At 37.9% G+C, this 24,996-nt stretch overlaps 1 protein-coding gene across 25 annotated transcripts in view; it reads left to right on the top strand.

Moving 5' to 3' along the window:
• plekha5 (pleckstrin homology domain containing, family A member 5) overlaps nt 1-24,996 on the top strand; it is a 205,660-nt gene that overhangs the window by 71,544 nt on the left and 109,120 nt on the right. The window contains exon 1 of one of the 25 annotated variants that reach the window (XM_067426999.1): nt 4,920-4,959. The exons of 23 other annotated variants lie outside the window; for them this stretch is intronic. The gene's annotated coding sequence lies outside the window, so the exon portion shown is untranslated. Of the gene's footprint in view, nt 1-4,919; nt 4,960-13,597; nt 13,745-24,996 lie in introns of those variants that run through there. One more of the 25 variants, XM_067426998.1, reaches the window with a different exon arrangement.

Genomic DNA, 24,996 nt, shown 5'->3' with positions numbered 1-24,996 from the left:
ATACAGTATGAAGGGATTCAGTCAGTGTGTGATCATATGCTCAGCTGTTTCTCTGTCCTCCACATCAGAAAAGCATGATGTATGGATTCAGAGATGCTAAAGATAGATTTGCCCTTGCTGACGCTGATTAGAGCGAGGTGAGAAGGATCACATGCTTTATACCACAGCCAATCATCATTCACGCCACACTCTTCCTGCAGGAAAGAGGATAGTCTTAAAAAACACTACGGTGACGCAATACCCAAAAGTGTGTAACAAATGAAGCGTGCTGAGGTCATCTCTGAGCAGCAGCTGATACTTTAGTTTTCTCACTCCGTCTTCAGCTTGTTTTCTCAAGCACAGTGTCTTCTGTTGTATTTTGTTGGTTAAAATTAGTTTGATAGTTTCATAGAAAATGCACGCTTTATTTAAATCTAATGTAATCTAATGTGTAAATGTAAATGACTGTAAATGTAAATCTTTATTGTCATCCGCAACGTCTTCCAAATACAGTGAAACATTTCACAAAAAGATCTGTGTGATACTTTTATTAGAGAGAAAAATACAAATATAGATTTTTACTATATTACACTTCGTTTATCATAGTTAATGAAAATAAATGTGTTTTGGTTATATCTGTATTTTAAATTTAAATTAATAAATTACGTTTAATTTCATATTTAACATCACAACAGACATTTAACACTTTAAATTATTAAATATTATTAATTTAAATGATAATAATGTTGGTAAATTATATTAAATAGATAAATCATGATATTTATTATATATTAAAATTGTATTCATTTTATTAATTATTTTAGTATTTTCTGTAAATTAAATATGTAATTCTACATAAATATAAAATTAAGTTTCTATAATATATTTAAAATGTTTTATTATTTAGTGCATGTATATGTGTATGTAGGTGTGTATGTATGTATGTGTGTATGTATGTATGTATGTTTGTACGTACGTACACACACACACACACACACACATACACACACACATTTGTTTTTGTGACATATGGGGACATTCCATAGGTGTAATGGTTTTTATACTGTACAAACCGTATTTTCTATCCCCTTACACTGCACCTGCCCCTAAATCTACCCATAACACACACACACACACACACACACACACACACACACACACACACACACACACACACACACACACACACACACACACACACACAAACACACACATTTGTTTTTGTGACATACGGGGACATTCCATAGGTGTAATGATTTTTATACTGTACAAACCGTATTTTCTATCCCCCTACACTGCACCTGCCCCTAAACCTACACACACACACACACACACACACACACACACACACACACACACACACACACACACACACACACACACACACACACACACACACACTGCCCCTAAAGCTACCCACCACAGCAAACATTCTGCATTTTTACTTTCTAAAAAAACTCCTCCTGTATGATTTATAAGCCTTTTGTAAAGTGGGGACATGGGTAATATCCTCATATTTCACCCTCTCCTGTAATACCTGTGTCATACCCATGTCATTATACACATTTGTGTCCTCATATGTCACAAAACACACACACACACACACACACACACACACACACACACACACACACACACACACACACACACACACACACACACACACACACACACACACACACACACACACATTCTACATCCACATCCACATTACTTATTAATCTATTCTATGTATATATAAAACAGTGTAACAGACGTATTTGAACAGTTACGGGCATTTTCGTCATTTTGCATACAAACACATTTTTATGCTTTTTAAGGAGAGCATCTTTGTGGAAATGACTTGATTAACTGAGACATTTCCATCAAAAGGCAAACAGAAAAGCGTGTAAAAGCGAACAGTGTCAGTGTCTCTGAAGACGCTCTGTCTCTGCCTTCCCTGCATGCATTGCTGTGTATCGTGAGCGCACAGCTCATTTAGCTTGATTAGTTTGGCACATATTTCGACTGTGTCCTGAGCAGCTGTTCTCCGCATTCTGCAGGGTGTGATGGGAAATGTGTGTGTCATCTTCAGGGTCTGGTGTGTTGTCTTTCTGACAGGAGGATTTTGGTGCAGTCTCTCTAGTCTAAAGGAACTATGCTAACCCATATTCAACGTTTCATTCATACACTAGTTGACCTAAATAAATGATTCACACTCCCTAATTGATTCCTTTGAACTGATTCAGTGAAGCTTTTTGAGTGGAAGGACTGTGGTGTGTTGAAACGGATCATAAATCACAGGAGGAGGGTCGTACAAATCATCTGCAGAAGTGCCGTAATCTGTTGACTAAACCTGCGGAGGAGGATGTTGGCTCGTTTTTACTCGTTTTTACACCGCCGTGACTAAGCGAGTCCCGCTCCACCTGTTTGGCACAGGAAATCACCACACATGAACACTTGTGATGATTTCAAGCTCTTAATGAGTCAGTCATCACTTCAAATCACTTTCTAGCAGGAAGACATTCAGTAGGCATTCATTTGGATCACATTGATAAAATCACACTGCGGTCGCATGTTTTTTAAAGTTCTACACAAGGGTGGCCGCCCGTTTGGGATCACATGACCAGGCTACAGTAACCGTCCTGTTATCAGACACTTTAGCCACTGAAATAAATGAGTTACCGATGTCCCTGTGAACAGTGTTTGTATGCTGTAAATCCTTCAGAAAATCTGCATCCACATCGATATAAACTAAATCTGAATGTGTGCAGAGTCGGACACTTCTACTCGGATCAGATCTGTCTGTGATAACAGTGTTCGTCCACCAGAGGGAATCATTTGCCTTTATATTTGGTTCCTGATCCAATTGGGAAAACAAAAACAGACCATCAAGACAGTAAAAAATTACCCTGATTAAGTCTTAGTTATAGATTTAATTTCATTAAGATCTGTCTGTCCGTCTATCCATCTAGCCACCCGCTTGTCTTTCTGTCTGTCTGTCTAGCTATATATTGTTCCATCCATCCATCCATTAATCCATCCATCCATTCGTCGTTTTACCTATCTGTCTGTCTGTCCGTCCGTCGTTCTACCTATCTGTCCGTCCATCTTTCCATCCATCAATCTGTTGTTCTACTTATCCGTCTGTCGTTCTACCTATCTGTCATCCATCTGTCTGTCGTTCTACCTATCTGTCATCCATCTGTCTGTCATTCTACCTATCTGTCTATCCATCCATCCATCTGTCCGTCGTTCTTCCTATCTGTCCATCCGTCCGTCTGTCGTTCTTCCTATCTGTCCATCCGTCCATCTGTCGTTCTACCCATCCATCCATCCATCCATCCATCCATCCATCCATCCATCCATCCATCCATCCATCCATCCATCCGTCGTTCTACCTATCTGTCTGTCTGTCCATCCATCCATCCATTCGTCATTCTACCTATCTGTCTATCTGTCCGTCTGTCCATCTAACCATCCGTCATTCTACCTATCTGTCCGTCCATCCATCCATCCATCCATCCATTCGTCGTTTTACCTATCTGTCCGTCCGTCCGTCGTTCTACCTATCTGTCCGTCCATCTTTCCATCCATCAATCTGTTGTTCTACTTATCCGTCTGTCGTTCTACCTATCTGTCATCCATCTGTCTGTCGTTCTACCTATCTGTCTATCCATCCATCTGTCCATCGTTCTACCTATCTGTCTATCCATCTGTCCGTCGTTCTACCTATCTGTCCATCCATCTGTTCGTCGTTCTTCCTATCTGTCCATCCGTCCGTCTGTCGTTCTACCCATCCATCCATCCATCCATCCATCCATCCATCCATCCATCCATCCATCCATGCGTCGTTCTACCTATCTGTCTATCTGTCCGTCTGTCCATCCATCCATCCGTCATTCTACCTATCTGTCTATCTGTCCGTCCGTCCATCCATCCATCCATCCATCCATCCATGCGTCGTTCTACCTATCTGTCTATCTTTCCGTCCGTCCGTCTGTCCATCCATCCGTCATTCTACCTATCTGTCTCTCCTGTAGCTCAATGAGTAGAGCATGGCGCTAGCAACGCCAAGGTCATGGAAAGCAATAATTGACAAAATGTTAAATGTGTACCTTGAATGCAATGTAAGTCGCTTTGGATAAAAGCCAAATGCATAAATGTAAATGTAAATGTAAATCTGTCCGTTCGTCCATCCATCCATCCATCCATCCATCCATCCATCCATCCATCCATCCATGTGTCATTCTACCTATCTGTCTATCCATCCATCCATCCAGCCATCATTCTATCATCTGTCTATCTGTCATCAATCCATCCATCCATCCATCCATCCATCCATCCATCCATCCATCCATCCATCCATCCATCCATCCATCCATCCGTGTCTCGTTCTACCTATCTGTCCATCCGTCTGTCCATCGATCCATCCAGTTTGTGAAGACAAATCTTCCTTTTCTAGTTCAAAAATAACATTCTCTGAATATTTTTTTTAACATTCTCTGAGTTTCTTTGAATTTCAATTTACCTGAATTCTATTTCCTTAAAATTAAATTCAAAATGCATTCATCAGATCAGATCATTAAAAAAGGCAGAAAAACCACATAGACTTGCATTGAAGAACCAGAATATAATAGTCTCGTAAGTAAAACCACCTAGCAACCGCATAGCAACAACCAGACAACCACTCAAAACGGCCTAGTATAATGGCATTGTTTTTGTTGTTTTTTTTTTTTTTTTGCTGTGGGAACACGCCACTCGCACGTCCTTCAGATAATGTCAGATGTGTCTCCACATGTAAAGGTAGCACATGACTGCGGTGAATCCTGCATGTATCCTGAGATCCTCATGTCAGCCGCGTGTCCAGATGAGGGCAGTGTTGAGCTGATGTGATGTTGATGTGTGTATTACCTTCCTCTCAGGTCTCCAGCACTAACGCACACTCTCTGTGTTTCTCTCTTTTGCATGTCTACCCTGATCACATCGTCATCTGAGCAGGTAAGATTTAATCTCAATCTGTTATTGAATCCATGCATCCGAGTATGAATGAATCTGTTTAATGACAGCAGTGTGATGTGATGTACAGGCTGACGGTGGTTTAACGCTCAGCGATTGTAGATCGAGCACACAGATGTGGTATTACGCTCTTCAGCAGAGGCTTTAGATCAGCAGGATTGTTTTTAAGAGCACATCTGGTTGCTGTGTGTGTAGGTTTGGCTCTTAACACCTCGTATTTACGAGCTCTAACAGCCGGTGTGACTGGTCAGGGATTTGTTGACATGTTTGAGTGGGCAGTGACAGCTACAACTGTTGCTGTATTACATGTTTCAGTGGGTTTTAGATACAGATTTCTACTTATCTGAGATGTACTGTTTTACATTTGCGTAGAGATGCTTAAAAAGGACCATGTTCTGCACTTTTGGAGCATTTTCATAGTTTTTCCTCTGCTTAAGGGAATACAAATTGCTCACCCTTGTGAAATTAATTTATTTAGATTTTTTTTAAAAGAAAGAAGTGGACTTAAATGGTGACAGGTTTTAATTTTTGGGTGATCTGTAATACGTCTTAATTTTGTTTTGTTTCCCATTTTCCATTCTCTCACTGATTTTATTTAAAGATTCAAAGATGCCAGTTTTCCTGCTGTATCTTTAAGATTTCTATATTTAAACCGTGGCTCCCCACAGTCGTAGAATACCTAGAATTATGATGGCAATTTCCAGGCCTGGAAAAGTCATGGAATTATCCTTTATTTATATATATATATATATATATATATATATATATATATATATATATATATATATATATATATATATATATATATTAGGGCTGTAACGATATGCGATATGAAATCGAAATCGCAATATGCAGGTCCACGAACCTGTATCGCGATGTGAGGAGGCAGAATCGCGACACACCCCTTCCAACTCCCAGAATTATCCTTCCTGTCCAGGTCCAATTTTTAAGTCAGCAGTTATGGCAACATTTCAGCTACCCGGTGGAGATCGAACAAGGATGGCAATCGTGTAGTTGACAAGACCCACACAATTTGCCGTAAGTGTTTCAAGAAGCTTCCCCAACTGGCTGGCAACGTGGTGTGAGCGTGGCGGTTCTGTTGCGTGTCATCCGCGGGGCGGCTGCGTGGCGTTTTCTCTTTCTTTGCACACCAGAAGCGTGTCTGACACGGCGCTTCTGTTGGTATTGATGTACAGGAGGCCCTATACTTCATGTTAAATATATATTGCCTATTGGTACCGCAAAGAAAACGTCGGCAGTAGCCTATTGACCATACAGATATATGGTATTGACGGCAAAATAGGCTACAGAATACTGTACAGAATAAAACTGTTTTGTCCTCCCCATATCGAGGTTTGTATCGTACCGTGGGTCAAAAATCGTGATACGAACCGAATCGTGGGTTTGGTGTATCGTTACAGCCCTAATATATATATATATATATATATATATATATATATATATATATATATATATAGGCAATTTTCTGGTTTCTCTCATATTTCATCAGCTAGATATTGTTTTCTGAAGAGCTTTTGTAAAACGTGCTTGCAAGCATTTTGTGAATGAATTGTCAGCTCTTTTGAGTTCAGTTCAATGAACTGTTTTTTTGAGTTGGTTCTTTTCAGTAAATCTGAATGAGGCATAAGCAAACCAGTCTGAATCAAAATGGTTTATAAAAATCCAGCACTCACAAATGTATCAGTGTTTTGGTGGGAATTTATTGCTCAAAAAGTCAGTTCTTTTAAATGAATTTGACTGATTCATTAGCGAATCTGTCTGAATCAGAATGGTTGATAAAAATCCTTATCCAGCAATCACAAATGTATCGAAACCAAGCGGCAACCTCCCTCAGTTTCTGTTAAAGCCAATACGGAAGTGACTTAAACTGCAATTCATCTCCAAAATGGAGCATAATCGCATTGAGCCCCGTGTTAAAATGCTCAACTTTACAGCAGAAAAAAACATGTTTACAGCCTGTTATTGTCGTTTTGGTCTATACGGCTAATTTTGCCCTTCATGACGACTGTGAGGGGGGTGACTTTTTTTATAACTCATTCGTTTACATTATATAAAGCCTTAAAGTTTTGCATAATTAAGGGCGTGGCCACTTTGAGTGACAGGTGGATAGCCGTTTGTCTGCTGTCTGTTAGTCATCACGTCACCTAAGCTCCGCCCACGTCCCGCCTCTTTGCCCATTTTCGATTATCTGGGAGTGACGTGCGATGACGCGCTGCCAAGATGGCAACGGCAGAGTCTGAGGCTTCAAAAACTCTCTTCAGAAACCTATGGGTGACGTCACGGACTTCCATTTTTTATATATTTATTTATATGATTTATGATTATTTATATATTTATATGATTGAAACATTGTCTATGTAAAAAAATTGGTTCTTTTAAATGAATCTGAGTGAATCAGTGAATCGTTGTCGAGCACTCACAAATGAATAGAAACATCACAGCAGGAATTCATTGCTCAAATAGTCGGTTATTTTGTAAAATTTGCGAATCAGTCTAAATCAAAATGTTTCATAAAAGTCTTATCCAGCACTCAATCTAAATGATTCATTAGCGAATCAGTCTTAATAAAAATGCTTGGTGAAATCCTTATCCAGCAATCCCAAATGAATAGAAACATCACTTCTTCATTATTTTCTGTGAATCTGAATGATTCACTAATGAATCAGTGAATCTGAATGATTCACTAATGAATCAGTGAATCTAAATGATTCACTAATGAATCAGTGAATCTGAATGATTCACTAATGAATCAGTGAATCTGAATGATTCACTAATGAATTAGTGAATCTGAATGATTTACTAATGAATCAGTGAATCTGAATGATTCACTAATGAATCAGTGAATCTGAATGATTCACTAATGAATCAGTGAATCTAAATGATTCACTAATGAATCAGTGAATCTGAATGATTCACTAATGAATTAGTGAATCTGAATGATTTACTAATGAATCAGTGAATCTGAATGATTCACTAATGAATCAGTGAATCTAAATGATTCACTAATGAATCAGTGAATCTGAATGATTCACTAATGAATCAGTGAATCTGAATGATTCACTAATGAATCAGTGAATCTGAATGATTCACTAATGAATCAGTGAATCTAAATGATTCACTAATGAATCAGTGAATCTGAATGATTCACTAATGAATCAGTGAATCTGAATGATTCACTAATGGATCAGTGAATCTGAATGATTTACTAATGAATCAGTGAATCTGAATGATTCATTAGCGAATCAGTCTGAATCAAAGTGGTTGATAAAAATCCTTATCCAGCCCTCACAAATAATTAGAGTTGTCACTGTGGGGATTCATCGCTCAAAAAGTCAGATCTTATTGATTATATAATGAATCAGTGAATCATTATTCATTAGTGAATCAGTCTGAACCAAAATAGTTGTTAAAATCATTATCCATCATTTTCAAATGATTATAAACTTTTGTTATGGAGCTGTAGATGATTAGACAGAGCAGAGCGCGTGTGTGTGTGTGTGTGTGTGTGTTGTGATGAGAAGGCAGTGGCGGACTCACGTGGAGATGTTTGTTGATGTTAATAATCTCAAATAGACATGCACTGACAACTTTCGTAATATGGCAATAGCTGATCATTTTGTTTGTAAAATAGCAGTTATGCTATTTATGTATTTTTAAGTAGCGCTGCTGTTTCATGTGGAATGATTATCATAATTACAAGATGACAACTCTGAGATTCCTCTGCTTCACATCCGCAGAGTCAGAAATGCTTCTGTTTCTATGGCAACACTAATAATGGCAAAATGTCTTTGTTGTGGATCAGCAAAATACTATATCACTGTTCAAGCAATTTAACACGACTAAATCAATTAAAAAGACATAATTATATTAGTTATTTATAGTCAAAAAAAATTATTATTATTATTATCTCAAATGTTATCTCTCTCTACATAATACCTTATAATAAATATGCTATATTACAACTTATCTAAATTTGTTTAATTATAGTATTGCTTAACATAATATGATATTAAAATAAAAATAAATAAAATAAAAAATGAATACAATATTAAATTCTTAAAATAAAATAATAATTTTAGTCCAATAACTAAAATCAACTGAGTTTATGTATAATATATAATACAAATATTTAATTTAAAATAAGGTATATATGTATGTTTTACTTAAACTATTTTCTATATGAATTTATAGTTTTTATTATACAATAAAAATACTACACACACACACACACACACACACACACACACACACACACACACACACACACACACACACACACACACACACACACACACACAGACACACACACACCTCAACTGTTATCTCTCTCTATATATAGTCAATTATTATAATTATAAATATACGATATATAAGAATTTTTATCTATATATAATATTATATATAATATATTTTTATCTATATATAAAATAGTTTATTTCTAAATATTGTTTAATATTATATAAAATTTTACATTAAATGAAATATTAAATTAAATTCTATTATTTTAATCTAAAATAAATTCTATTATTTTAATATATATCAACCTAATTATAAAATTATTTATATAAAATTATATAATTGTAATAATTTAAATCAGCTATATATATATACACACACATTTATTGATTTTTATATTTTAATATATATGTGTGTGTGTGTCTGTGTGTATGTCTCTGTGTGTGTGTGTGTGTGTGTGTGTGTGTAAAAATAAACAAATAAATAAATAAAACCATAATATGCGGCACACTTTTTTCTCCAAAAGAGGTCTAAATGAGCAGGTTTGGTTTCGGGCCATTGTTTGTCCCCAATTTTAACTTTCCATTTCAGCCAAAAGTCATTTCTTTTAAGTCCGCTCTGCTTGCTAAACACACATCAGCGGGAAAAAAACGAGTCTACCACAGCCTCACACCATATGGACTAACAGGGTGAACAACGATAACCAAATAATCAACATCCTTCATCATCTCGCACGCGGTTTAAAGGGACAGTTCACCCAAAAATGAAAATGTGATGTTCATCTGCTTACCCCCCCCACAATGCATTCAACATGTAGGTGTGTTTGTTTCTTCAGTATATCACAAATGAAGATTTCTAACTCCAACCGTTGCTGTGTGTCAGTCATATAATCATGTGAATGGGTAACAATTCTAGGAGGAGAGCAAAAAAAAAAAAAACATGCTTAGACAACATGCACAAAGAGCCCTGTGGCTCACGACCACACACTGATATCTTAAGACACAAAACGATCAGTGTGTGTGAGAAATTTACCAGAAACCTTACCGAAAGTGAAGCATGTTCCAGGATGTTGGATATAGTGTGGATATAGAAAAATACCCACATTTTCATTTTTGGGTGAACTATCCCTTTAATGGATTGTGTTACAGGCCTGAGGGTTTGCAGCTCGCGGTCGCCGTCATGCAGCTGAACAGCAGACAGGAGGCGCTGTTGTCATCACCCTCTTTCTAAACGCTTGAATGTAAAAAAGTCCAGCGTCTCAGCTGACTGACAGCGAGTCTGAATGTCAAATTTCACCATAAAGGCACATTTGTTTGGAGAGCTCTCCTAGAATGTACCCATGATTCTGGCTTTCGCTGGCGTTTTGTTCCGTCGCCTCATCAATCTGTGACCTAGTTTCAGAGGGTTCAGCTTTAGCTTGCAGGCTCCATACTGAGCCCAGGGCCAGTGCTGTGGGACCAGCAGAACTGGAGCAGGCCAGGTCAGACCCGCGAGCGCAAACACACACACGCACACACACACGCACACACACACACACACACACACACACACACACACACACATGCAAATACACACACTGATTTAAATAACGACACAGTGTTCAGTACAGCAGAGCTCATGACAGGGTGTGACAGAGGCTGGTAAATTCTCAATCTGGTCAATAGTCAATCTGAGACGTTTCATAAGTTCACCACTGCAAAAAAACACTGAATATGACACCCCGTCCACACGGAGACGCGTTTAGCTGTATACGTATACATTTTGTACCGTATCAGCGTTTCGTCCACACGGATCCGGCGTTTTAGAAGCATGAATCCGATATTTTTCGAAACCGGGTCCCAAAGTGGGTAAATCTGAAAACGATCAAATTCCGTCTTCGTGTGTACAGCGAATCCGTATATTTTCTGAAACGGAGATGTCATCACACTACGTCCGGCACGGTGAAGGAGTTTAGGGATACAACTACGGGGACTGGGCATGAGCACATCAATATCGCGTCATTTAATTACCGTATCTGCATTATTGTAAGGGTGTGTTTTGGGTTGGGGTAGGTGTAGGCATTAATAAAACACATCTGTTAAGTAGCAAATGTATTTATTGTTATTTTATTGTGAGATTTTGCCTCACCTCCGACCACTGCTATACCCCTGCTAGCCACAACTCTTCTTCTCCGTTTTTAGTGTATTTCTGTGGCAGAATTACAGCGCCACACACTGGCCTGGCATGCAAACTACATCATTTTTAGTCAGTTTCGGTAATCTTGTGTGGACGCAGATATTTCTTGAAACGAGGAAAAAAAAAGATCGGATTAGGAAAGCGCTGGCTTCGTGTGGACGGGGCCTGAGTCGCACACTGTACAAAAATGGTTTAATTCTGTGGTATATATATATATCCTAAAACCTATATAAACTATATATAACTTATATAAAACCTAATTTTTATATATATATATATATATATGTAATTTATTTTTTTCTTGTGCAGAAGTTATGAAATGAGACAACATTTGAAAATGTTGTATTTTCACCTATATGTAATTTTTACGAACTTTTAAAGGTCTAGGATCAGAACGTAACATTTAGATGTTAATATTGCTGTAATGGAGCCGGCAGCAGAAGAGACCACACACAGTTGATAAGGCCAATTGATTTATTAATACTAAAAGCCGAAGCCACTAATCAGTGTGTATGCGCTATAATACAGCGCATTTAAAGGGATAGTTCACTTTGAAATTCAATTTTGATATGTTTTAGCTTACCTCATGATGTAGGAGTATTTGTTTCCCCAGTAGTTTCAATTTTGATCATTTTAGGTCAAACCGTTCTTGTCTGTGCCTCACATAATGCAGGTCTATGGTCACCACCTCAAAGAGCACACACAGAGAAGTCCAAATTAAACAATCCCCCATCGTAAGTACACACTGATGGCCTAAGACACGAAACGAGCAGTTTGTGTGAGAAAACGAACAGTATTTATATCGTTTTTACCTCTTGTACACCACTACGTCCGACTGATCCGAGGGCGCGCGTGCGTGTTTCCTGTTGTGACATTCGCTGGTTCTGGCTTTAGTCTGGCTTTTTAGCCATCAGTGTGTACTTACGATGGGGGATTGTTTAATGTGGACTTCTCTGTGTGTGCTCTTTGAGGTGGTGACCATAGACCTGCATTATGTGAGGCACAGACAAGAACGGTATGACCTAAAATGATCAAAATTGAAACTACTGGGGAAACAAATACTCCTACATCTCGGATCCCCATGAGGTAAGCTAAAACATATCAAAACTTAATTTCAAAGTGAACTATCCCTTTAAGGAAATATAAAGAAGAAATACAATAAACTAATGGGGAAAAGGGAACGTGGTGGCGCCAAATTAAATAAAAGAATAAAACAAAAAATAGTTCGTAAACTAAATTCCCCCAAACCCTCTAACCTTCCTAACCAAAGAAAAAATGTGAAAAGAAAAACCAAAATCTTCGGCGTATCCGACGCCATAACTAAACCTACTCTAAATAAGAACAAAGAAATACAAAGAGGGCGCTCACCTCTTACCTGATGTGTTTAACATTTGATAACTGCGGGCAAGATGTACATCACGCGACCTGCTTACCTGTTCTCTATTTCCCCAGAAAGTAGGCTACTAAATTACTCTTAACTCTCAACATTTCACAGTACAGAATCAAGTTAACACAAGATTACGAAATATTCACAATGACACTCCAACTGAAACACCTGACACACACACACACTGCTTAATCAGGACACGCTGGAAGACTTTATCCACCAGGGCGGCACTTGATTGGCTGCAGAGACGGAACTTTGATGAAGAGTGACAGTCGCTTCCTCCAATCAGCAGAGACCTGAGAGCAAGACAGCACAACCACAGAGAAGAAAGGCAGACAAAAAAAAAAAAAAACGTAACATCCGATATACTCGCAGCCCGTAACAGTAATCATAACCAAATAAAGACATGTTGATTTGTATCTTAATGCATTTGGCATAACTGTATTATCCATCCATCCATCGTTCTGTCTATCAATATATCTATCGGCCAATTTTTTTTTTCTTAATTACTTGCCACTTAAAGTCATTTTTAATCCCTACTTTATAGTGTCTATGAAACAAGTTCCTGATGTAATTGTACCTCGTGTTCTGAGCATGCTCCGTAAGATCCCAGAGAGAGAGAGAGGGAGAGAGAGAGAGAGAGAGAGAGAGAGAGAGAGAGAGAGAGATCAGCCGCTGCAGCAGCTGTGTGAAAGCAGCATCTCTCTCTCTCTCTCTCTCTCTCTCTCTCTCTCTCTCTCTCTCTCTCTCTCTCTCTCTCGCTGCTGTCATTGCTCGTGGAGAAACGTCAGGGAACAGAACTATTGGCAGTTTGTCATGGAAGACAGCCAGTGAAGGGAGTTTAGACATACACACACACACTCTCTCTCTCTCATACACACACACACACTAGCGTTTGTGCAAGTCGCACCAATCTCTGCCGGATTTATCATGAATCTCTCACCTGCGGTAAGTGTGTTTGCATATAAAAATGTGCATGTCTTTACCTGTGTGTCATCAGAATCCAATTCACAAAAGCATTGTTGTTGTTTATTGTTGTTGGCATCATATTTTGCACGCTGTATTTTGACATTGATAGGGAAAAGCTCTGTGTGTTTCTGCATAGCCAGGCTTTTGGAAAGAGGATAATGATCTTTGGTCACTGTGGATGTAAAATGTCCCTCTGTGTGTGTGTGTGTGTGTGTGTGTGTGTGTGTGTGTGTGTGTGTGTGTGTGTGTGTGTGTGTGTGTGTGTGTGTGTGTTCACTGTACTGTATATATCCATAAGTGAGACTCTGAGGAGGAGAGAAGTACTGACGTGCTTTCATGACTGATGGATTGATGTAGGACTTTCACAGGCTTATGGATTACTCGGATAGATGCGTGCAAAGGAGATTTTTTTTTTTATTCAAAAGTTCTTCTATCGCTTTTTAAGAACCGCTTTTGAAATTTCACACGATTTCTGGATCCCGAGAGAAAGATCCACGAACCCTGGGATGAGGACTGTGTTCAGAAACAGAAGAGCATACTTCACACTGACACACTTCAGTTTCGCCTGTAGTTAATGCACTCTACCCAGTATGCAAATTATGCAAAGAATGCCAGGATGATCTAATGTGTTTGTCAAATCAGGGCTTGGTTTTTTTTCCCCAGAATGCAATGCTCTGAACATGACCTTCTATTTCCTGGCAACAATATGCTGCAATTTGTGACTTTCTTTATTTTTTTTTATTTTTTTTATTTTTTTTTATTTTTTTGGGCTGCCAAAATCAGTAATTAAAATTATTATTATAAAACTATATATATATTTGTATAACTAAATTAAGATGAATTGTAATGAATTATGTTGAATTTTGTGTTTTAATGTATATTATATTATATTAATCACATTCAAAATGCATTTTTATGACAAATAAAACATATATTTCTGTTATATTATATTAAATTATATTATAATATTTATATTTATAATTTTTTTTTCATTAAACATAGATTTTCATGACAAATAATCTGTTATTATTCATTAGTTATTATTATATTAAACGAATATTCTATTCTATTATATATTCTATTCTATTCTATTATATTATATTAGTTATCTTATTTATTTTTGCGTTCAAAATACATTTTTATGACAAATATATTTCTCAGTCATTATTTTAATTGTGTTATATTAAATAATTATATTTATTTATCTATTTTTGCATTAAAAATAAATTTTCCTGACAAATACAAATATATCTCAGTTATTATATTGTATTTTATTATATTATATGAATTATATATTATATTATTTATTTTTGCATTCAATCAAAATACATTTTTATGACAAATATATTTCTCAGTTTTTATTATTTTAATTGTATTATATGAAATAACTATACTTATTTATTTTTTCATTCAAAATGCATTTTCATGACAAATAAAAATATATTTCTCAGTTTTATATTATTTTTATATTATATATTATATTATATTATATTATGTTATATTAATTATATTATATTATATTATATTATATTATATTAATTAATTAATTATATTATATTATATTATATTATATTATATTAATTATATTATATTATGTTATATTAATTATATTATATTATATTAATTATATTATATTATATTATTTATATTATATTATGTTATATTAATTATATTATATATTATATTATATTATATTATATTAATTATATTACATTACATTACATTACATTACATTACATTATAAAGGCTATAAGCTATTCTATTCTGAACATAGCCATATTGACATGTTTCCCAGCATGCATCTCTCTACAGTAAGTTTGCAAAGCCCTTCAGGGTCCCTGATTCTTGCCTGTATGGAGACCCATTATTCTGCTCACCAGTGACTCACAGTCAGACTTCAGCGAGAGTAACAAGCATTCACACTAAAACACAAATGCACAGGGACTGTGAGAAGCGCTCCATGCATGACTGCATCCTCACACAAGCATGTAAACACGTCCTTAAAGTCGCAGGCACGTGAGGTTTGCAGTTTACCGTTATATAACATCTGAGAGCGGCTATCAGATTCCAGTCCAGCACTCCATCTTCCTCTCTCTCTCTTCCCAGAGGAAATCTCCCATCGCGCCGATCGCTTCCAGAAGGTGCGGGAGTGAGATATTCACTGCACGTTATACAGCCAGAGGGATTGTTTTTAGGCTTTTAGCGCCTGCTTCTTTTTGCCTGTTTCCCTAAATCTGACTAATTATAACATCTTGCAACCCGGTGCACAAAGGAAAATATGAGGAGGAAATAAGTGGTAGTCTTCTCGTTTGACGGTGAGCAGCCCACTCCTTTGTAAAGTGATTAGCATGTGCGGCTGCGAGCGCGGTTGAGACGGTTAATGAGATGCCTTGTCAGATCCACACAGGTGTGGCGGCGGAGACGCTGAGCTCATTCTGTCTCTGGAGGCTCACACTAAACTGCTGTTTGCTCTGGAGTTAGAAAAGTTCGGGCCAGAAATATAAGGTCTGTTATTCTTGTGGTCTTGGATTTTGTGGCGAGGTGATGCATGCACCAAATTGGGGGTTGAAAACTAGAACCTAGTATTTTGTCCATCATTTTAATAATGACATATTTAGAAGTTAGAAGGTGATGGTTTTAGAGAGTTATTGATGATGCCCATCCCAAACTATAGGGTGAAAACATGGCAGTGCTCCAGGGCTGTTATAATAATATTAATAATAATAATAATAAACATTTATTTGTATAGCACTTTTCATACATGGAACGCAACTCACACAAGCATTAAAACAAATAAAGGGAATACAATTTTACATAGTGTCATTATAAAAATATTTAAAAACAACTATAAAAGGTTCACAATGTAACAATGAAATTGGCTATCCGGTTGTTAAGGCGGACGTCACGCGGCAGTGCTTCGGTCCAAGCGCTCTATCGTATACCACAAGAAAAACAACAAACGGTGCTAATATACACACACAATGTGGTGTACAAAAAAGTTATAATCATAACTTTTTTCTCCATGCCAAAATTCTAGATGGCCAGACAGATTCATCTTTTATAAATCGTTAAAATATTAATGTCTGTAACGCTGTGACCATAGAGCAGTGTTTCTCAAACTTTTTCTGCCATTCCCCACTTTGGAGGTAGGGAAGGGCTCCGAGCCCCACCTGTCCCCAATCACCCCAACAAAATGGTAATTATCTAGGCTTTTAAGTTTGCCTGTTAACATTTATTTTATTACCATCACATTTAAACCTTTCATGCGTACAGTCAAAATATTTTAGCTGACTAAAAGTGTCAGCTGACTAGAGTGTGAGTTTTATTTTAAGGCAACGTTATTTTAGAACGTTTCACCTTAATGTTTCTATGGCAATGCGTCATGTTTATCACGTGACTCACCACAACCAAAAAAGCGCTGTATGACAGATGTATCGCTTTTATTACGTTATTGAACCGTTTGAACAAATGCACTGCAGTTCAGAGTCCTGTCAATTGGATTTACCGCACATATATTCATCAGCTTCTCCTGGAATAAGTGACCGGTGAACTGGGAGAAGAATCGAGCAAACTTTATAGTTACTTACACTATGTGTATCTGATATGAATAAAACATGTCAGCCAATTATATTTGAATGGATTGTTATTGCTGCTTCCATAGCCACTAGTGTGTATTACAAACTCTAACATTAAATGTATTGTTTTACTTGTACTTGTGTATTTAAATGTTACCTATTAAATTAAACCTAAAATAAACAGTAAGTGGTTGAAAACTGCATGATGTATGTCAAGTGCTGAGCGCGTCCGCATTTGGCTCAGTGCCAGCCGAAGCGCGTCCCACCGTTTAATTCTGGCAGTGATGTCACGTCATTGAACATTCTAAATCCCATATGTGGGTCCGTACTCTCAGGGGCATAGACATAAAAATCCCATGTGGGACCGCTCAAAAGGTTAATAGAGATGGGCACAAAAAATTAACACATTTCCTCCTGTTTGTCGCGCCCCACTTGTCATGTCTCTATTCCCCACCAGTGGGGCGCGCCCCACACTTTGAGAAACGCTGCCATAGAGACTGTTGTGTAGACTGTACGTTTTTAAAATGTTTAACTTTTTTAAATGTTTGATGTTTAATATGAAAAAAATATCGCTCATAAACGGGCGTCAATGGCATTCTCAAGTGAAACGAGTTGAGGCTTGGACCCAGAAATGGCGTTCCTTACGTCACGACTTAACAAGCGGATACAGTTTCACCTCAGTATCAATATAAAATAATATACATAGAACATAAATATATATTTTAATTTAGGTTTGAGTTAATTTTCTGTTTTCTATTGCTATTTATTTAATTTATTTAAAATGTATTCATTGTTATTATAGTTTTTACTTTTTATTTATTTTCATTTTATATTTTCATTTATTTTTTATTCGCTTTCAAAGTAAACATTAAAAATGAATCTTGATAAACTTACTTTATTGTGTAATGTTATATTATATAATATTTATTTTTGCTTTCAAAATACGTTTCAGAATTTATATTGTAATATATTAATTGTATGTAATTTCTATTATATTAATTAATTTCAGAAGTTGGATTGGAATTTAAAAATCATTCTCAATGCAGTTGTTGTTTTTATTTTATTTATTTATTTATTTTTAGCATTTCCGGAGCTTTCTAGTGGAGTTTGATTTGCTTTTTATTTAATCGAAATGTTTTAGGGCTGCCAGAAAATTACTGCACTGTAAAAAAGTAATGTTGGTTAAACTGAAAAAAATAATTTGGCCCAATTTTGAGTTCATTGCAATAAAATTTTTGAGATAATACAATGGAGATTAACAGAAACTCAAAACATCATGTTATCTGAACCACATTAATTTAATTTAATTTTAAGTTAATTTTTCCTAAAGAAAAAAGTAAAAAAATTTTTTTTAAACTTTCTAGTTGCATTTTCATGTTTAATGCAGGATGGGTTATGTTTTATAATATAACACATATCTATGACTAAAAATAATTGCTGTTCTTTTCATTTCTTCTCTGCCTGTAAGAGATGTTTTAGAAGAATTATGTTGTCAGAAAACATGACTGAGTGACATTATAAATCAATATTTTGTCCTCCAGGACACAGTTCTAGTAAGTCCCAGTCAGTGAGGAGCTGCTTGTGTGAAGGAATAATGATCTTACCCTAAATTATGGTTTAAAAATGTGATGTGGTTGACTGAGCCGAAGGAGGCCATATTTCCCTGAACAGCCCGAGAGTGATTTGAGCAGTGTTTTCTCTGCTGTCGGGCAGGATTCGTCCGAGCTGCAGCAATCGCTGCGTTCGCTCTTGCGAAAACTTTAACGTGCCCAGTGACTGTTTTACGCTTGAAGCGAAGCGGCGTTTCTGTGAGCTGAATTTTTGTGAGTTTTCACCGTTGACAGCTCCAGACTGCAGCTTACATGATTACAGGACGTCCTGTGACCAATAAATCACAATCATTCAAAACGCCGCCGCCACACAAAACATTTTATATTTCTGTGCCATTCAAGGTTAAGCACAATTCAGGAATCGATCCGTCTGTCTGTCCAGCCATCCAGCCATTTATCTATCCGTCCATCAGTCCATCATCCATCTCTCCGTTCATCCGTCTGTCTGTCCAGCCATACTTCCATTCATCCGACTGTCCATCCGTCCAGCGATCTATCTATCCGTCCATCATCCGTCTCTCCGTCCGTCCGTCTGTCTGTCCAGCCATACTTCCATCTATCTATCCATCCATCATCCGTCTCTCCGTCTGTCTGTCCAGCCATACTTCCATCCATCCGACTGTCCATCCATCCAGCCATCTATCTATCCGTCCATCAGTCCATCATCTGTCTCTCCATCCCTCAGTCCGTCCGTCCGTCTGTTTGTCTGTCTATTCATTCATACATCCCGACTGTGTCTATTATACGTTTAACCACCCATCTCTACCTGTTATTCCATCCATCCATTTGTCCATCTATCCATACATCTGTCTATCTGTCTCTCTGTCTATACATCCATCCATCCATCTTTGTTTTTCTCTCCATCCATCTATCATCTGTCTCTGGTGTTCTCTCCATGCATCCATATGTCCATCTATCTGTACATCTATCCATTCATCCGTCTGTCTACTTATACATTCGCCCGTCCGTCCATCCCGACTGTCTGTCTATTCATTCGTTTAACATCTTTTGCTGTCATTCCATCCATCCATCTGTCCAGCTGTCTTTGTTTTTCTCTCCATCCTTCTATTATCATCATCCATCCATACATCCGTCCATCTGTCCATTTGTCTTTTTTCTCTCCATAAGTCCATCCATACAAGCTGAACTGGAGTTTAAAACAACCCTGGCCCCATCATGCAAATGAAAAAGCCTTTTCATTGAATTTGATCTCCCAGGTGTTTTTTTTTATAAGTGTGCATGTCTTTTAACAGTCTTTAAATAAACTGAAACATCCACCGGCCTCCCTTCCATGATCCAGAGGGACGCCAGACTCAGCGTAACGTGGGCCTTTCAAAGCTCCCTTCATTTCTTTCATTTCTCAGCTTACCCCGTCCATATTCTCCACTCTGTCAGAGGGTTTTTAGCGGGTTAGTGGTGGTATGTAGCCATTCGCACCCCTGTCAGACTGCCTGAAAGCCTCAGAGGGACGTAGAGTGAGGGAGGAGAGGTCAACAGCCAACTAAGGTGAGCCTGTACGCAACTGCGAAGCGTTAGCGCTTGCATCGCAATCCTCAACTGAATTCTTGCTTTGTGCTTTTATCGCTGATGAAGGGGGAAAAAACAGAGACAAAACTCACGCAGAGTTCAGATATTTCCCCAGAGCCTGAGGGAGAACAGCGCTTCCCTCACCAACAACAAAGGCATCGAGCAGCATCGCCTTAACAGAAACATCGTTTAAAATCGCGCCCGTTTTAATTGAGTCGTTGAGGGAGATGCCGCGTGTCTGGAAGGATTTACATAAAGTGAGGGAAATGTTCTGTGGGCCTTCAACACTTTGGGTCTTTTTGATTTTCGGCTTCTGCCGGCACATCGGTCCCAGTCGCCTCCTACAATAACACACTCATCCATCAAGATATAATTGCTAATATTGGCCGAGCGTGTTATTAATATCATGGCGCTGTGGATCATTTTTTTCAGCAGTGAGGATATTACAATGCCAAGCCTCATGAATTGCACACTGATACAAATCTAGATGGCCTTTTATATAATCGCTTATTGCAGCAAACCGACTTTTATTGCCTGGTGGTGCAACAACAGAGATTCATTGAGGGAGAAAATGTTACAGAAGCTTTATGTCACGTTTACTTTCTCCATCCATAAATGCTGCTTCACCACTCAAACCAAGGTGACGTTAGGATATGCATTTCTTTTTGCAGCAGTTCAGATCTTGAGACGGTAATTGGTGTCATGCTGACGGATTTGGTAACGCGACGGGATCAATGTGATGCATCAATAATTCACGTTTCCTTTTAAGCCGTGATTGATGCACGCCTGACAAAGAACATGCACCAGTTTTGTCACCCCTCTTTTTACGCCGTTGGGTATCAGTGCCACTCGGTACACATTACACATCACAGGTAGTCAGAAATGTCGAGGTTTCGTTCCACAGGCTTGATCTGAGTCTTGTCCCCACTTTGCAAGGCTGTTCCATCTCGGCACCTTTCATCTCGCAACTAGTGGAGGCATTTTATCAGCAGCTCTGGCGAGGCGCCCTTCGCCAATCTGTCTCTCTAATCTCTCAGGCCTTGCTCGTATCAACTATGCGAAAACCCTTCTGATTTTCCTTCCCTTCTTTCCCCAAATTACTAGGAGAGCACAACCAGAAGCTGTTGATTTTCCCCATGTTTAATTAGTGCTGAAAAAACACGTCTTAATCCTGATCTCTGGAGCAGTCATTGAGTTACCAGCCGGCGTTCTGATGGATTCCTCAGACTTTTATTTTCTATGCTAGACGTGTCTGTAGTATAAATGGATGGATTTTCTTTTTTAGCTGCATAGACATAGTTTATTGGTCCCTGAGGGTGACTTTTGGTTCATCTCAGAAGCCGAATTAAGTGTGAATTGCTCATAAAACACCACCACATGTCTACATAGTGCAATCAAACTAAGTGTAAAGTGGAGAATAAAAGTCTAATATGCCGTAATGCCAATATCTTAATGTGATGTGCAGTAGGACATGTTCCTGGATGAGCATATCCTTGATGGTCCTTTATCTAATTTAATACTCACTTAGTCTTTAAAAACACTAATAATTTAATATAAAAGTGTTTTTATATTGTAATGTGATGCATAGATTCACTTTTATCTTTTAAAACTACGCTCTAAAAAACACTGGGTTAAACCAACTCAACAAATTGGGTTGTTTTCAACCGAAGGGCTGGGCAAATATAGGACAGAACACATGTTGGGTTAATTTTACCCAGCAAATTGGTTTGTTTATTTAACCCAGCATAGTTGATCAATTGTTCCTAAAACACTAGCTTTTTTAACTTCATACATAAATTAATGTTTATGGATTAACTTAAATCCTCTGAACTTAAAAAATATATATACTTGACACAACCACCTGCTTGCATGATAATTCCTTTGTTTTCGATGATATTTTACAGTATAGCATATTTTATATATTTTTTTAAATACATATTGCCGACATTTAAGCTTTTTAAACAAATATTAGAAGTAAATATTAAACATTTAGAAGTAATCGAAGTGTAATCGAGCAGTCTCTGATCTCGTGCCGGAGCTTGTATTGTGTTAAGCGGGGAAACTTCCAACTTCAGACCACATCCCTGCGTTTCATTCGTAGCCGAAATATGCTGTGACTGACTCCATAACCTGTCTATAAACAATCAGTTTTACAGTTCTGAGGACATATTTTAACATCATAAGTATTTAAATTATGTATTATTTGAAATAAAATTATAAAATTCTATGTAAGACATCAGGTGTTTCCATCATGCAAAAAAAAAAAAACCTACAGAACACAAAAACTACCCAAACACTGGGTTGTTACGTCTGACCCAGGATTTGGCTTACACAAAACTACCCAAACACTTGGTTGTTACGTCTGACCCAGGCTCTGGGTTGCACAAAAACTACCCAAACACTGGGTTGTTACGTCTGACCCAGGATTTGGATAACACAAAACTACCCAAACACTGGGTTGTTACGTCTGACCCAGGATCTGGGTTACACAAAAACTACCCAAACACTGGGTTGTTACGTCTGACCCAGGATTTAGCTTACACAAAACTACCCAAACACTTGGTTGTTACGTCTGACCCAGGCTCTGGGTTGCACAAAAACTACCCAAACACTGGGTTGTTACGTCTGACCCAGGATTTGGATAACACAAAACTACCCAAACACTGGGTTGTTACGTCTGACCCAGGATCTGGGTTACACAAAAACTACCCAAACACTGGGTTGTTACGTCTGACCCAGGATTTAGCTTACACAAAACTACCCAAACACTGGGTTGTTACGTCTGACCCAGGATTTGGATAACACAAAACTACCCAAACACTGGGTTGTTACGTCTGACCCAGGATCTGGGTTACACAAAAACTACCCAAACACTGGGTTGTTACGTCTGACCCAGGATTTAGCTTACACAAAACTACCCAAACACTTGGTTGTTACGTCTGACCCAGGCTCTGGGTTGCACAAAAACTACCCAAACACTGGGTTGTTACGTCTGACCCAGGATTTGGATAACACAAAACTACCCAAACACTGGGTTGTTACGTCTGACCCAGGATCTGGGTTACACAAAAACTACCCAAACACTGGGTTGTTACGTCTGACCCAGGATTTAGCTTACACAAAACTACCCAAACACTTGGTTGTTACGTCTGACCCAGGCTCTGGGTTGCACAAAAACTACCCAAACACTGGGTTGTTACGTCTGACCCAGGATTTGGATAACACAAAACTACCCAAACACTTGGTTGTTACGTCTGACCCAGGCTCTGGGTTACACAAAAACTACCCAAACACTGGGTTGTTACGTCTGACCCAGGATCTGTGTAACACAAAAACTACCCAAACACTGGGTTGTTACGCCTGTCTCAGGATCTGTGTAACACAAAAACTACCCAAACACTGGGTTGTTACGTCTGACCCAGGATCTGTGTAACACAAAAACTACCCAAACACTGGGTTGTTACGCCTGTCTCAGGATCTGTGTAACACAAAAACTACCCAAACACTGGGTTGTCACATCTGACCCAGGATCTGGGTTACACTTGGTTTCACAAAAACACATTTTTGTTCAACAACACTGATTCATTCACAAATTGAACAAGTGATTGTTTTAATGAGTCTTTTGAATCATTTACTTAATCAATCAATATTTTCCAACGATAATTAATTCATGAATGGAACAAGTGATTGTCTTCTTGAGTGAGTCTTTTGAATAATCCACCCACGATTAATTCAAAAGATTGAATTATTCACTCAACTGATTCATTCAAGAATAAAAAAAGATTTAAGTTATTTACGTGACATTTTTTTTGTCTTTTTGATTGTCTTTTTTGATTGAGTCATTGAATCATTTACATTTGAATAAAAATAAAAATAAAAACACTGATTCATCCAGGAATACCTTGTATACTGTGAAGAAATCATAATAGAACCAAACGCTCCACTCGTCCAATTAGGGTTTATGTACCTTCAAGCATTCATTCATCTAATCCCATCCAATCTGTAAAGCAAAAAAAAAAAAAAACATGCGGCCAAACCTCCATGAATCCAGCAGAGCTGTGGCCAATGAGCTTAAAATTACTCACTTCAGACCCTCGAGCAAGGAAACGGAGGCCATGTTTTCAGAATCATACCGGCTGGACGTATGTTGCACATAGTCTTGCTCTAGGGTTTTGTCTTAATGGACGTGTCATGTTAACGGTTTATGACCCTGCTAGCAGGCGGTGAATGACTTACATAATAATACTTTTTGATAGTGGCAGATCCTGACAAGGCCGTTGCATGTGTATGGCAACCTTGTGTAGCGGTGCACAATGGGCTGTTTTTTTGCGGCGCACAGCACAATGTCACACTCGGAGCCCAGCACATGGCAGTCAGCAGCACACAATTATGCTGCACAGATGAGCTCTCACTCTCCATCACGCTGAGCGGCCTCATTCTTTCACCATCCCGAGCCCGTTTCGACCCCGCGAGCCAGTTCTTTTCATCGCTGGGAGTCAGTGCTCATGAGTTACTGCTG

The sequence above is a fragment of the Pseudorasbora parva genome, chromosome 20, assembly GCF_024679245.1.
Source record: "Pseudorasbora parva isolate DD20220531a chromosome 20, ASM2467924v1, whole genome shotgun sequence".
In the NCBI taxonomy this organism is placed as follows: Eukaryota; Metazoa; Chordata; class Actinopteri; order Cypriniformes; family Gobionidae; genus Pseudorasbora; species Pseudorasbora parva.
This window is presented reverse-complemented; position numbering and strand designations above follow the sequence as displayed.